This window comes from Giraffa tippelskirchi, chromosome 11 (genome assembly GCF_054371585.1).
Source record: "Giraffa tippelskirchi isolate mGirTip1 chromosome 11, T2T-mGirTip1v1.2.pri, whole genome shotgun sequence".
Lineage (NCBI taxonomy): Eukaryota > Metazoa > Chordata > Mammalia > Artiodactyla > Giraffidae > Giraffa > Giraffa tippelskirchi.
Genome location: NC_137285.1, coordinates 121,341,568 through 121,358,426, shown reverse-complemented (window position 1 = coordinate 121,358,426; position 16,859 = coordinate 121,341,568). Strand labels below are relative to the sequence as shown.

Sequence of the window (16,859 nt, the reverse complement as noted above, 5' to 3'; positions counted from 1 at the left end):
TAAGATTGAGAGAGGAAAAGTGAAGTGTTTGTTGCTCAGTCCTTTTGTGACCCCATGGACTATAGCCCACCAGGCTCCTTTGTCCATGGAATTTTCCAGGCATGAATACTGGCGTAGGTTGCCATTTCCTTCTGCAGACAAATAGTCTAACTGTCCAAAATCCAATTCAGGATTAACACAATGCATTTAATATTCGTATCTCTTTAGACTTCTTTAACCTACAGGAATTCCTCAGACTTTCTTTTATCTTTTGTTTTGTTTTCGTTTCTAAGGATTTATAGTCTGTTTTAAAGCTCTATGTTGAAGTCTAGCACATGTACACAAATCATTTGTTTTAAAGCTTAAATAATTTTTCACAATGTAGGCATAAATATGTAACAATCCATTTGAGTAATATAACATTATTTTCATCTACAAAGCCCTTCCTGAATTTTTCATTACATCATAATTTCTGCAAAGGAAAAGACACACATTCACTATTGTATTGTTTTATGTTTCTTATTCTCATTAACCAAGTAGAGCCCACAATCCTTCTGACAGATAATTTTCATGGGAAAATAGAATCTGGAAACCAATTTACATGCTGGCAAATTAAAAATAGCAACAGTACAAAATAACAATTAGAAAATTCTGGAATCACAAATAACATGGATTTTTGTTGTTTTGCTTTGAAAGATTGTTACTATTGCACAAAAGGAAAAGTCTAAAAGTATTATTTATGGTAAATTTTATAAACAGAACATTTTTACCATATGGATACAGATCTGCTTGGTCTTTGCACCATAGACAAGTGGATTGAGAAATGGAGGGACCAGTAAGTAAATGCTAGAAAAGAGGATGTGGATGTAAGGAGGGATGTGAGAACCAAACCTCTGTGCAAATAAGGACAAGAAGGCAAGGAGATAGAGCTGGAGGAAGACACAGATGGGAGCGATGCAAGTATTGAATGCTTTCAACCTAGCCTCCCGGGGCAAACGATAAACTGTGATAAATATCTGTGCATAGGACAATGTAATGAATGTAAGGTCAAACCCTCCAACAGTGAAAGCCACAAACAAACCACAGATTGCATTGACTCTGACATCTGCAGCCAGTTTTACAATGGCCATATGCTAACAGTAGGAGTGGGAAATATCTATTGTATGATAAAATTGAAATCGCCACTTAATCAATACTAGGGATGGGATTACAATAATGGCAGCCCTGAGTGTTACCAAAGCTGCTATTTGGATAACTACCTGGTGGGTGAAGATGGCAGCATGTCTCAGTGGATAACAAATGGCTACATAGCAGTCCAGGGTCATGGCCAGGAGGATGCCTGAATCTATGCACTCAACTGTGTGGGTGAAGCACATTTGAAGCAGGCAGGAGTCAAAATAAATCTCTGGTACATGAAACCAGAAGATTCAAAGCATCTTGGGCACAATGCTGGTGCTAACAGCAATATCTGTGACTCCTAGCATGCCTAGGAAAATGTACATGGGCTGATGGAGGTTGTGTTCTGTTTTGATAATGATCAGAAGCAAGGAGTTTCCGGTCACCGCAATGAGATATATGACAAAGAATTTCCAGCACTGCACAGACTCTAGGCCTGGGATCCCTATTAGTGTCAACAGAGAAGACATGAAGACTGTGATGTTGGAAATGGACATAGTGTCCTTGGGCCTTCTGATGTAAAGAAAAGAAATTAATCAGTGCTTTTGTCTATCTGTTTTTACGCCAAGATTTCATATTGTTGAATTATGGCTGAACTCTGAGATCATATCATCCAACTCATTCATATTACTAGAGGGAAAAAACAGATTCATAAGCCACGTCACTGTTCAGGAAGGGCATCCACAAACACTGTACCACAATAAGACATTATGTTCATTGCCAGCCAACTGCAGTAGAACCAGCCAAATCACATGAGTAATGGAATAAACTGCTGACCAGTCTGTTATTTCCTTTCCAGACCTGTGGGCACAAAAATTAGACTTGTTCATTTTGTTTGTAAATTGCATTTTAATCAGAGTTTGATGAATCCCTCCATAGAGTACCCTTTAGCTACTACTCAAGCACTCTGTTAATTCTTAATTGTCTTTAAATCAGATACAATCAGTTTGGACCAATAGGTTCTCAGACTCTGATGCATAATTTAATGTAAAAGACTCCCCATGAAAGAAAATAGAGAAAAAGATACATTTGTCATCAATGAGAATAATATACTTACATATTTATCTATGTTATTTCTTCTGTAAGAGACTGGATGACTTTTCAAAAAAATGTAAAATAAGAGCAAGAAAAGATCATTGAAATGCACATATTTTTGGCAAGCCTGGGTCAAAGTTTCTTGGTTTGCCTATATTTTGCTTATATTTCTTCACCTGAAATCTTTAAAATGGTTCTATTCTCAAAATAGTTGCAATGCTGAAATACATATTAGTACAGAAGGAGGAATCTCTAGGATTTAAGAAAATCAGCCGCAGAAATAATAGGGACAGGAGGACCCATTCTTGATAACTACTGGATATGGGAAAATGAGTACGTGGGTAACTTGGCCAAATCGAGGCTAATTTCTTTGGTTTACAGTGGTCATCACCCCCATGATAATGAGATTAGTTCAATTTGGGCTCATTAATTCTTAATGAAATGTACATAATTTGGAAGATGAATAATTTTTTAAGCTCAAGGATAAAAGATTAGATTGGTAAGAAAATAAACAATGAAAGAACAGGTTTCTCAAAAGGAGTCAAATATAGAACTAGTTACTTTATATCAGCAAGTTCTATCAGTTAACAGGATACTGAACTATCAACAATATTGAATATTAGAAAACATACCAGAAATGCAGGGACAGCCATGATTTATGCTGATAAACACCAAGTGAAAAAATGAAGTCAGCATCGAACCTGGACTGGAGATTCATTTCACGTATGATAATTTACATGTTTCAATGCCATTCTCCCATATCATCCCACCCTTGCTCTCTCCCACAGAGTCCATAATACTGTTCTGTGTCTCTTTTGATGTCTCACATACAGGGTTATCTTTACTGATTAACTAAATACCATATATATGAGTTAGTATACTATTGTAAAGTTAAAAAATAGATAAATTAAAAAAAAATGAAGTCAGCTGGGCCATTTTATGACAGGAACCCTGTATCAGCTGACATATAGTTAGAATAGACTCAGTCAGTGAATAGAATTAGCTACTTTGCTTTTGGCATATTTGATCCCCAATACTTAGTTCAGTGACTCTCTGATCCATAGATGGCTGACTCCTTCTAATAAGGGCAAAGTTTTTCTTCAGAAAAGATCAGAATGAGAATAGGACTCCTTTAAGTATGAACACAGTATCTGACTTATTCAAAGATAAGAAACTGACATGTGAGCATCATATGACAGTATAGACAATAGGATAGCAGGCGGATGTACGTAAGTGAGTACAGGACTGATGGGATGGAGTGATTATTATTGAAAAAGTTGGTAACTAATATAGGAGTAAACTTAGGAATTCATTACTACTAAGTAGGACTTACTTGTCAATTGCTGTGGGGAGCCATGGCTGCTCCTGCCTGATATCTGAAAAGTAATGCCAATTCTTCATATAAACATTCCTCATTGCTAATCAACCCATTCCTTCTCCTGAGATTGCAGTCTCATTCCTTTACATGCTGGCCTACAGTGCCTCTTCTTTTCATCTACACCCTCTGTCACACCACCTAATCAATGTCAGGAACTCTAATCCATGTGGTGCTGGGGCCATTTGCAATGAGTTCACCTCTCTGGGACAATCTTTCATACTTTTCTGTTGTTTCTGCAATACAGATATTCATCTTTTATCAGGCTGTCTGAGATCATGTTTCTGTGTTCATTCTCCAATAAATCTCAAAACAAGATGTATGTTATTCTGGGGCATGGCATTAAGGTATCAAGCTTGACTAGAAGAAGAAAGCTTCTAGCCACCAATTTTAATGTTTCCTAATGGATTTGTGGAGAAGGAGGAGTTATGAACATGAAATAAGGGATTTATTAGCCACTAGCTAAACTACAAGAGGTCCAGGAGTTTTTAATTATACCCACTTGGGTTATCTACACCTAATATTCCTGAAGTCATTACTAAATCTTGCACATACCTCCTTGTTCTTCCTTTTCCTTTTTTTCCACAGGCTAAGTACAGAGATTATACACAGCATTTTTTTTTTTAGGCTGAGTTCCATTTCTGTTGCCCTCATTTGCAAATAAGTCTAAAAGTCTATTTAAATATAAACATGTTCTACCCCAGTGAATTCTATTTAAGTAAGTATTCTGTGACATTTCCTTTCAATGAGGCAAATTCTGATATGAATTGCATGTCCTATCCATTACTTAAAATGGTATACTGAACTCTCCTACTATATTTGTACTGCTGTCTACTTCTCCCTTTAGCTTGCTTCATATATATGGGTTGTCTAGTACATGTAATCCATTTTCAAGGTGAATTCACTCTTCTAATATTATGTGATGTTTTGCTTCCCTGGTGGCTCAGATGGTAAAGAATCTGCCTGCAATGCAGGAGGCCCAGGTTCAATCCTTGGATTGGGAAGATTCTCTGGAGAAGGGAATGGCAACCCACTCCAGTATTCTTGCCTGGAGAATTCCATGGACAGAGGAGCCTGGAGGATTTCAAAGACTCAGACACAACTGAGCAACTAACACTAACTAACTTGCTTTTTGTGACCTTTTTTTTTTTTTTTTTGGTCTTCCTGCAAGGTTTTCAGAATCTTCGTTCCCCTACCAGAATCAAACCCAGGTTCATGGTAGTGAAAGTGCAGAGTCCTAACAATTGGACCACCAGGGAATTCTCAGTGACAGTTTTAATTAAAAGCCTGTTTTGACTAATAAAATTATGCCCAGTCTTGCCTCCTTTTGTTTACCACTGTCTTGAAATTTCTTCCTCTCTGCCTTCACTTTAGCCTATGTGTGTTCTTAAATCTTAAATCCTATGATAATACAGTAGAAAATATATAGTCAATTTTTGCTGTTTATTTAGTTATATATCTGTTATGTATGTCTGATTATCCATTAATACATTTTTTTATTCCTTCTTACATGCTATTTTTCATGTCTTGCTTCATATAATTCATGTTACAAAATTTTATTAAACCCAAATACATTATGGTTCATTTCCATTTCTGTGTTAATTAATAAGAAGTCATTCCAAATTTTATTCTACCTACACATCTTTAATAATATGCTCTCTTCCTTTTATTAAAGTGGAATTTTGTTTGGATTATTTCTTTCTAGAACTAAGAATCAGTCTAAAATTAGTGACCAGATGTCTCTCCCTGTGTACTAGGTTTTTCTTAAAAATTCTTAGTCTTCAGTCTAAAGGTTGATTGAAGAAAATTTAAATTTAATCTCTCAGAGACAAAATTCTGAGAAGATGAAGTTGTGTGGGCAGAGGAATAGCACAGACTGAAAAAAACATCTGAAGGCAAAAAACACTACACTATTGTAAAGTAATTAGCCTCCAATTAAAATAAATAAATTAATAAAAAAAAACCTGAAGTCTTTGTTTTAGAAGTCATTTTATCACATTACAGCTTTGATTGAAGGCCTTACTTTATTTTAAGATGATATACTGATTCATTCAAGCACTGTCATAGTTTGCCATGTTGTGCCATGCTAAATCGCTTCAGTCGTGTCCGACTCTTTGCAACCCCATGGACTATAGCCCACAAGACTCTTTGGTCCATGGGATTCTCCAGGCAAGAATACTAGAGTGGGTTGCCATGCCCTCCACCAAGGAATCTTCCCTACCCAAGGACTGAACCCTCAGCTCTTAAGTCTCTTGCATTGGCAGATGGGTTCTTTACAACTAGTGCCACCAGGGAAGGTAACCATCATTGTTTACATTAATAATATTGGAATAAACTCTCTAGTACACTAATTCTCTGTAAGTTGGTGCTACATGTTACTTTAAAGCCTCCAGGTTAGTTGCTCTTGAATACCATTGATAAACACCAAAGAAATGTCTGAATTTTTCATTATACAATACCATTTTTACTGACGTTCTAAAAAGTCTCAGGAATTATCCTATATATTGTCAGTGTTAGTCGCTCAGTCATGTCCAATTCTTTGAGACCCCATGGACTGCCACCTGTTAATCTCCTCTGTCCATGAAATTCTCCAGGCAAGAATACTAGAGTGAGCAATTCCCTTCTCCATGGGATCTTTCCAACCCAGGGATGGAATCTTTGTCTCTTACATTGCAGACAGATTCTTCACCAGCTGAGCCACCAGGGAAGCCCATGTATTATTAATACAAGTGTAAATTAGACACAGTTACTTTCCTATAGATACATGCAGTAGCTGATTTTTAAATACAGTGGAATTTATTTGTTGATATTTTCAGTTCTATAGCAAACATTCAAATATAGGTGAAACTCAAACTGGGTAAAAGTATTAAAATGTATGCCTCTTGAAGGGTCTGTTCTAATTAACTATGGATGCTATTTTAGTTCTTAATCTATACAGTTAGCAAAAACAAGACTGGGAGCTCAATGCAGCTCAGATCATGAACCCCTAATTGTAAAATTCAGACTTAAATTGAAGAAAGTAGGGAAAAACCAGTAGGACATTCAGTTATGACCTAAATCAAATCCCTTATGATTATAGAGTGGAAGTGACAAATTGATTCAAGAGATTAGATCTCACAGACAGAGTGTCTGAAGAACTATGGACGGAGGTTCATAACATTGTATGGGAGGCAGTGATCAAAACCATCTCCAAGAAAAAGAACTGCAAGGCAAAATGGTTGTTTGAGGAGGACTTACAAATAGCTGAGAAAAGAAGAGAAGTGAAAGGCAAAGGAGAAAAGAAAAGATATAGCCATCTGAATGCAGAGTTCCAAACAATACCAAAGAGAGATAAGAAAGCCTTCTTAAGTAATCAATGCAAAGAAATAGAGGAAAACAATAGAATGGGAAAGGCCAGAAATCTCTTCAAGAAAATTAGAGATACCAAGGGAACACTTCATGCAACAATGGGCACAATAAAGGACAGAAATGGTATGGACCTAACAGAAAAGATACTAACAGATATTAACAGATATTAAGAAAAGGTGGCAAGAATACACAGAAGAACTATACAAATGAGATAATGACCCAGAAAACCATGAGGGTGTGATTACTCACCTAGAGTCAGATATCCTGGAGTGCAAAGTCAAGTGGGCCTTAGGAAGGATCACTACAAACAAAGCTAGTGGAGGTGGTAGAATCCAAGTTGAGCTATTTCAAATCCTAAAAGATGATGCTGTTAAAGTGTTGCACTCAATGTGCCAGCAAATTTGGAAAACTTAGCAGTGGCAACGGGACTGGAAAAGATCAGTTTTCATCCCAATTCCAAAGAAAGGCAAAGCCAAAGAACGTTCAAACACAATTGCACTCATTTCACATGCTAGTAAAGCAATGCTCAAAATTCTCTAAGCTAGGCTTCAACAGTACATGAACCAAGAATTTCCAGATGTTCAAGCTGGATTTAGAAAAGGCAGAGGAACCAGAGATCAAATTGCCAATATCCATTGGATCATAGAAAAAGCAAGAGAATTCCAGAAAACACCTACTTCTGCTTCATTGACTATATTAAAGCCTTTGACTGTGTGAATCACAACAAACTGTGCATAATTCTTCAAGAGATGGGAATGCCAGACCACCTGACCTGCCTCCTGAGAAATCTGTATGCAGGTTACGAAGCAACTATTATAATCAGACATAGAACAACGAACTGGTTCCAGATTGGGAAAGGAGTACCTCAAGGCTGTATGGTGTCATCCTGCTTATTTAACATATGCAGAGTACATTATGTGAAATGCTGGGCTGGATGAAGCACAAGCCAGAATTAAGATTGATGGGAGAAATATCAATAACCTCAGATATGCAGATGACACCACCTTTATGGCAGAAAGCAAAGAGGAACTAAAGAGCCTCTTGATGAAAGTGAAAAAGGAGAGTGAAAAAGTTGACTTAAAATTCCACATTCAAAATCGAAGATCATGGCACCTGGTCCCATCAGTTCATGGCAAATAGATGGGGAAACATTGGAAACAGTGATAAATTTTATTTTCTTGGACTCCAAAAATCACTGCCGATGGTGACTGCAGCCATGAAATTAAAAGATACTTGCTCTTTGGAAGAAAAGCTATGACAAACCTAGACAGTGTATTAAAAAGCAGAAACATTACTTTGCAAACAAAGATCCATATAGTCAAAGCTATGGTTTTTCCATTTGTCATGTATGGATGTGAGAGTTGGATCATAAAGAAGACTAAGAACCGAAGAACTGATGCTTTTGAACTGTGGTATTGGAGAAGACTTTTAGAGTCCCTTGGACTGGAAGGAGATCAAACCAGTCAATTTTAGAGGAAATCAATCCTGAATATTCATTGGAAGGACTGATACTGAAACTGAACCTCCAATATTTTGGCCACCTGATGTGAAGAATTGACTCGTTAGAAAAGACCCTGTTGCTGGTAAAGATTGAAGACAAGAGGAGAAAGGGACGACAGAGGATGAGATGGTTTTATGTCATCACCAACTCGATGGGCATGAGTTTGAGCAAACTCCAGGAGTTGCTGATGGACAGGGAAGCCTGATGTGCTGCAATCCATGGAGTCACAAAGAGTTGGACATGACCGAGTGACTGAACAACAACAACAACAACAACAATTGTGAATAGACCTTATTAATTTTAATCAATTTTTTTACTATCTTATGCAAAATATTCAATGTTTACAGACTCTACTTGATAATATACAGTTTTTTGTGTTGCTGATATTGATATTATTGATTTTATATTATTTTTATGTGTATTAGTATTTTATAAAAAGCAGACATCTATAAATAGACACATCTATAAATAGATGTGATTAAGTTTTTTGAAAATATAGATTCAGAAGTAGATATTAGAAAGTGAGACATGGCCAGAATTACAACTATGTGTTGGGTTAACATGTTGAGATATTGGGTTGGCTAAAAAGTTCATTTGGATTTTTTCATACAATCTGATGAAAAAACTGAACAATTCTTTTGGCCCACCCAATATTAAAGTGTGGCATGGTCTTCGGAATTTATCTGGAATCAACTGCTGTTTTCTGCCATTCCTTATCTATGCAGGTTTAAGTGTTGTTAGAGAGAATGCTCTCTGTTTTAAAGTGAAAGTCACTCAGTAGTGTTGGATGGAATTCTCTAAGCCAGAATACTAGAGTGGGTAGCCTTTCCCTTCTCCAGGGGATCTTCCCAACCCAGGGGTCAAACGCAGGTCTCCCGTATTGCAGGCAGATTCTTTACCAGCTGAGCCACAATGGAAGCCCAAGAATATTGGAGTGGGTAACCTATCCCTTCTCCAGCAGATCTTCCCGACCCAGGAATCTAACCAGGGTCTCCTGCATTGCAGGCAGATTCTTTACCGAGTTAGGAGGGAAGCCCCAAGTGAAAGTTAAAGTCACTTGGTTGTGTCCGACTCTTTGCGACCCCATGGCCTATACAGTCCATGGAATTCTCCAGGCCAGAATACTGGAGTAGGTAGCCTTTCCCTTCTCCAGGGGATCTTCCCAACCAGGTGTCAAACCCAGGTCTCCCGCATTGCAGGCAGATTCTTTACCAGCTAAGCCACAATGGAAGCCTAGTCTAAAATCAGAAGAATAATGGCAACAATTTAAAATATGAACCTAAACGAATTTTACTTCTTCTAAGAGTAGTAAGCTAAAGTTTTAAGTATTTGATGATTTGTAAATAAATATCCCCTTCAATTATGACCATCTGAGATTTAAAGTATTTTTTTGAACAAAGAAGTTTGTACAATATCTATCTTTTATCGTATTGAAATTTCTACTTAGAACTAACCTAAATTCTCTTTAGAAATACCCACTAGTGATCAAGATATTTGGGGTATACAAATATTGTTAATACATGGTCACAGATTTATTTGGTTTTCACTCCATAGATGATTGGGTTGATAAAAGGTGTAACTACAGGTAAAGTTTAGATAAGAGGATGTGAACATATGGCAGTATGTAAAAACCAAGCCTGTGTGTAAAGAAAGAGAAGGCAGGGAGATAGAGCTGTAGGAAGACACAAATGTGGGTGATGAATGTATTAAAGGCTTTGAATCTTTCCTGCTTCAGGAAAAATTGAAAGATAGTGATAAAGATTTGAATATAAAACAACATAAAGATTATGTCAAATCCTAAGACACAGAAGGCAACAAATAGACCATGTATCTTATTGATCCTTACCTCTTCTGTAGCCAACTTCACAATGGCCATGTGCTCACAATAAGCATGGGAGATGACTACTGTTCAGTAAATTTTGTCAATATTTGATAAGCTCTGTGCATGGTGCTATAAGAATGGTAGCCCTGAGTGTCACCCCAACTCCAATGTGAGTCAAGAGTTGTTGGCAGAAGACATTGACATGTCTTAAGGAGTTACAGATGCCCACCTAATGATCTAGGGCCATCACCAGTAAGATACCTGATTCAATTCCCTGGAATGAATGAAGAAGCCACATTTGTAGAAGACAGGCTTCAAAAGAAATTTCTGTCAACTGAAACCAGAAGATGCCTGACACTGGGGAGAGTACAAGTGCTGAGTGCATGTCTGTGGCTCCCAACATGGCTAAAATATCTATCTATCTATATATATATAGGGATTTATGGAGTTTGTTTTCATATTTGATTATCACTGTAATTAGGAAATTCCCAATCACAGACACAAGGTACATAACACAGAATGAAATCCCGATGAGTGTTAGTACAGAGGGCATGAAGACTCAGCCGTTGGATATGAAATATGAGCATAATGATTTGATTAGTAGATTTAAGATGTGGTGTGGTGTGTCATCTTCTAATTCCTGTCAAGAATTGATGAATTAAAGAGAAGAAATTCATTTATTTTATCTGAACATACTTTAGATTAGGGTTATACTTACCTTGTAGCCCAGTTGTTAAAGAGTCTGCCTACAATGTGGGAGACCTGGGTTTGATCCTTGGGTCGGGAAGATCCCCTGGAGAAGGAAATGGCAACCCACTCCAGTATTCTTGCTGGGAGAATCCCATGGACAGAGGAGCCTGGCAATCTACAATCCATGGGGTCGCAAGAGTCAGACATGACTTAGCAACCAAACCACAACCATCATAACTTTTCTTTATTATTGAAATATGTATAACAGATAATATTTAGTAACTTTAATGTGAACACTATGTTGATTTAATACATTCATAGATTGCAATATGATTTCCACTGTAGTTTTAGGTAGCATGTCTATCATACTACATATTTTATTTTTCATTGTGGCAATAATCAAGATCTAAATACTTAGCATGTTTGATGTTTATAGTACAATCATGTTGTCTACAAAACTATACAGTGCCTTAGATCTCCAGGTCTTATTTATCTACTAGTTGCATATTTGCATCCTTAAACAGTATCTCCTCTGTTCTCTTATCACTCAGTCTCAGTAATTGCCGGTTTATTCTGAGTTCATCTTTTTAAAGTCTTCACATATAAATCTTATAATGCAGTATTTATCTTCCTTTGTCTGATTTATCTCACTTAGCATAATATCTTCAAAGTCTATTACTATGGGCAAGATTTTCTTCTTTTTCATGGCTGAATAAACTAATTATTCAGGAAATGCAAATCAAAATCATGAGATATCACCTCACACCTTTAAAAAGAGCTTCCATCAATAAAAGAGCTTCCAAAAACAGATAACAAGTGTCAGTAAAGATGGAGAGAATTGGGAAGCTTTGCACAGTTTTGGTTAGTATGCAAATTTGTTCACCCCATGGAAAACAATTTGGAAGTTCCTAAAAAATTCAGAAAAAGATCTACTGTATGATCCAATAATTCTACATTTGTGTGTGTCTAAAGGAAGTAAAAACATGATATTGAAGAGATATATGCACACCTAGCACATCCATGTTTACTGAAGCAATATTTACAATAGTCAAGATATGGAAATAATCTTAGTACCTGTCTAATAAATAAATGGATAAAGAAGATATATATATATATATGTATGTATGTAAGTATATACATGATGAAATCTATATCTTATTGTTTCTATTTTGACTACTCTTTTCTAATTTTCTATCTCTGTTGAATGCTTAGGATTCAAAAGTAGTATATAATATTTAGTTAAACACACACACATATATAATTCATTAATGTGTATGTGTATGTGTATATATATATATACACACACACACATATATATACATTACATATGTATGTAATATGTGGCTCAGAGTAAGGAATATACCTGCCAATGCAGGAGATGTGTGTCCGATCCCTGGATTGGGAAGATCCCCTAGAGGAAATACCAGTCCACTCCAGTATTCTTGCCTGAAAAAGCCCATGGACAGAGGAGCCTAGTGGACTACAGACGATAGGGTTACAAAAGAACTGGGCACTATTTAGTGACTAAACAACAAATATATATAAACATGCAATTAATCTAATAAGATATTTAAATGTTTTAAATTATTTTATGTTTTTTACCTTACCTAACTGATATTCTTCTAAGGCTGAATCTCATTCACAGCAAAACTGGTAATTTAGATCAGATAAATTTTGTGTCATGGGCCAACTTTCTATATTGTAGAAATTTTAGCAGCATTCTTAGATCCTACGCATTAGATGACAGTTGCCTTCTCTTGTCATGATAAACAAAAATGTCTTCACACATTGCCTAGTATCCCCCAGAGATGAGAGGTGAGGTACATCACTCCTGTTAGCTAGCTGTTATTCTAGAGTCTAAACATTGGGAAAAAATAACCTTTTATTGAATGAGAATTAATATTTATGTACTTCTAATCAAAATGAACAGAATAAATCTGGCTATCATTGTGAGTCATTGTTCAATAAGTATTAGCCAGATAAAGGAGATGAGGAAATACAGTCCAAAAAGAAAGAATTAGTACAAAGTTACATAAATGAAACATGGTGAAACTGTGAATCAATTAATAACTTTCACAGAAAAATTGAGTCTTAAGCAGAAATGATGATTGTAGATGGTATTGAAACAGGGAGAATATCAAATGTAAAGTTACTATTGTAAGCATACTTCCAAAATTTCAGGTGGCAAGTGAGCTCTTTTCCCTTTTAAAAGTTCAATTTGATAGCATCTTGATGAATGGCTTAAAGGAATGAAAGCTAAGCATAAGGAAATAAAGATGGGAAGATACGTGTGATAGTAAGTGAATGGTGTCACGATACCAGAGGAGTAACACAGAAGCAGACTATGTGAGGCTTAATTACCTAACATTGGGAAATTGAGGAAAATGAGGATAAAAATGCTTTGGATTGAAGAATTACAGCGCTAATGTTCAAAAGACAAGGTAGACTATATACGTCTATATGTTTAAAAGAGGGAAGAAAGATACTTTCCTTTCTTAAAATTCATAGGCCATGGAAATAACATTATCTCACGTGTAGAATAAACCTTGAAACACTAGTGTTACTTACAGGTCTAATTCTACTCAGACTGATTACAATAAAAGTTTTCAGGAATTTGGGGGATTTAAATCCAAACTACGAACATCTCACAAATATTCTCCCTCTATGAATTCGCTGACATTCCCCCATTGAGCTCAAGTCCTCCGCTGATAGAGAACTGTTTTCTGAGATAGCTTGCCACATGGCAGGAGCTCCAAATATCACATAGACTGTCTTTACATTGAGTACCAAAATGTCTCCTTCTTAATTTTTTATAAAAATCCAGAATCTATCTTCCAAAAATACCATCAACCATGGATCATGATGATTTATTGCACAGGATCTGAAATCAGTCAAGAGAGTTTAAATCCTGGATGCCACTACTTAGTTTGCACAATCTACAGCCCATTATAGAACTTAACTTCAAATCGTCTCCATTTTTTTATTGCCAAAACAATGTTCACAGATAGAAATACATTCTAATGCAATTACGAGAAATCAATGACTTAGTTCATGTTAATAATTTTTAAAAAACATAAAATGTATTTTTCTGTCACTAAATGCCAGATATTAATCCATAGAAGTTCATCCTCTCCTTCCCATAACTTTAGATACCTGATGAGCATGTCACATGAATGACTTGAAGGGCCTCATTCCCCATGAATCTTTCCTGGTCTAAATGGGTATTATTTGCTAACCTGTTAACAAATAAGCTTTTCATCCATTTATCTGCCCAGAATATTCTCTAGAGGTCTTTCCAGTTGTCAACCTCATTGAAATGTAACACCTATCATGTCATTAACTGATTTAGAAATATTCTGGAAATCAGGAGACTAAGTCTTCCTAGTGTTTGAACACTCAACTACTGTAAGATTCTACAGATATTTTAAAATCATCTTGGCATTTTATTGGATCACATGGTATTTGTGTTCTCCATTTCCCCACACTCAGTGCAGTTTCAAGCCCAAAGACTTACCAGATATCACCTGTGGTAATACTCATAGAAGTAATAGAGTCGGAATCTTTTTGCTGTTTCAGCTAGTGAAGATGAATATTTCGTAGTACTTGATGTACCTGGACAATTGGTTTTCACAAATTCCTGGTGAGTTTTTAGGTTCACCTGCGAAAAGGGTGAAAAAAAGAAAAGCATCTTATGGTTCAGAATATACAAGATTAATTATGTAACAGTGTTTGTGTCTCTAGAAAAGAAATTCTTAAACTTTGCTTTCACTTTGGAACTGGGAACCAAAATGATTCTCCTTTTAAAAATTCCTAAAAGAAGACAGTGCCCCAAGAGAGGATAAAACAAGTCAATGGTACTTATTTATAAAAATAATAAACCAATATAGGAACATAAAAACATCTCGAGATATATGGATTACTCAGTATAGACCTGCTGACCAAGAAAAAAGGAATATTTCTGTAATCTAATTCCAATCTGAGAAGCACTCATTTTTAAATTTTAGACCCATGAAAGGGGCTGACTTGGGAAATTTCACCTCAGAACCTCAATCATCTGTCACTTTCTGAGCATCTTCCATGTGAATTTGTTGAAACAAGTCTTCCCTGTATCCAAACCAGGCCTCATCCAGTTGCCTCAGCTATGTTCAGAATTCCAATGAAATGTTGATATACATTTTCAAGGATTTTAATACTATGAAATGTTGATATACATTTTCAAGGATTTTAATACTATGAAATGTTGATATACATTTTCAAGGATTTTAATACCATTCACAATATCTATAGTAACTTCCCATTGGAATCTATGTTCATGTGAGGTATTTATTTAGTTGAGTTAAGGCACCAAAGAGTGTGCCTTATATAAAGTGTGCCTTATATAAAGGATTTTAAGATTTAGTAGCTAGAAAATAAAGGGGAAAATCTCCTCTTCTCTATTTCATACGTGGAAAAGTCTCACAAGACTGTATTATTTGCATTTACCTGAAGGCCAGTGTGATTTTTCTTGAAGTCATACTGGTTTTGTTCTGTGTGACTGGGTCTGGCCCTGTTTCATAGTCCAGTTCTGTTTCCACTGACAAATGCTCTGACCCCATCTTATCCATAATCCATCCTTGAAATAGTGTAACTCTGGGGACATTCACACGTGAGGCCAGTGCACCCTGCGTTAGGAGACCTGGCTGTGTGCATCTTTTCCCAGCTGGGCCCACGGTGATTCAGGTCAGCCGATTGATACCAGGGAACAGGAAAAAAACAAGGTGTATCAGAGTGTCAACCACCCACCAAAGTAACAGAGTTGCTCTTAGAAATAACTAAATTCAAAGGCTTTTGCCACTTTAACAAGAATTTAAATTTTTAATTTTTACTTAAATATTTTAAAATAAGATTTTGCTTCTCATTACTTATTTTGGTGGAAATATTTCCCTTTGTCCTTAGTATTTTTACAAAAGAGGGTTAGAGGTGTAAACATTTAGACATGAGGCCTTTCTAAGTATTAAATTTGTTTTTATGTGAAAGTAAGTGATCTGAATCTTTGTGGTTTTCCCTCTTACTGCAGCACTATATAGAGATATGCATTGAAAAAGCAGTTGGTCTCAGGGGTTGAACAAATAGACAAAGCAATTAATAAATGACAAATGTTACATGGGAATCTGACTTTAATAGAAAAGGATTATTACACCAAAAATAATGTGAAGGTAGGAAAAATAGCAGTGGGAAGCACAGTGTATCAGTGAGAAAGGAGGCATGCAGAGGATGGGTAGTGTGTGCAGTAAATGGTCATGTTGATGTTAACAAGTCAGTCTGACAAGTCTTTCCTTAAAAGTTTCCTCCTCCTACAGATAAAGGCCCTAAAATAATCCAAGAATTCTAACACTATCAGAAGATAAAGTAAAAGTTAATGGCAACTGTTTAAGAACAATGCAAGCCCTGACTTAAACATTATTGTATATTACCCTCTAACGCCTCAGGAAACACTATCTTAGGAATGATTCCACAGAAGATCAGAGTTTTATGACTTACTTAAATTTACGGAGTTATATGGAGTCAAGATGGACTATCAGATCAGGCATTTAGATCTGAATCTCATGGTTTTTATGACTCTGTCAGAGTTAACTCACCCACATAAGAATTTTTACTGTTATGGGCAATCATCATATATTCAGGTAGGACTTGACCTGTACTATGACCTCCTGTCATGTGAACTGACTACTCTCCTTAACCACTGGCTGAGTTCATCTCAAATAGTCTTGTCAAAGTCCATCTAGACTCTCATTGTGAGAAATTGTTTGATTATAATGTTTCTGTATGCAGATGAATGATAGTTGTTCGCCTCTGGATTTGGCTGAAAACAGCGAATTTGAAACCATAAAATATCAAGTATCAAAAGTCAAATGATTTCACTTACTGTGATGTAGAAACTGTTCTGAAACAGT

The 16,859-nt window shown here is 36.1% G+C and overlaps 2 pseudogenes; both read right to left on the bottom strand.

Annotated features, from left to right (window-relative positions):
• Positions 1 to 728: 728 nt before the first annotated feature.
• Positions 729 to 1,652, bottom strand: LOC145525272 (olfactory receptor 52A1-like; annotated as a pseudogene).
• An 8,294-nt stretch (positions 1,653 to 9,946) lies between these two features.
• On the bottom strand, positions 9,947 to 10,789 carry LOC145525271 (olfactory receptor 52A5-like; annotated as a pseudogene).
• Positions 10,790 to 16,859: the final 6,070 nt, after the last annotated feature.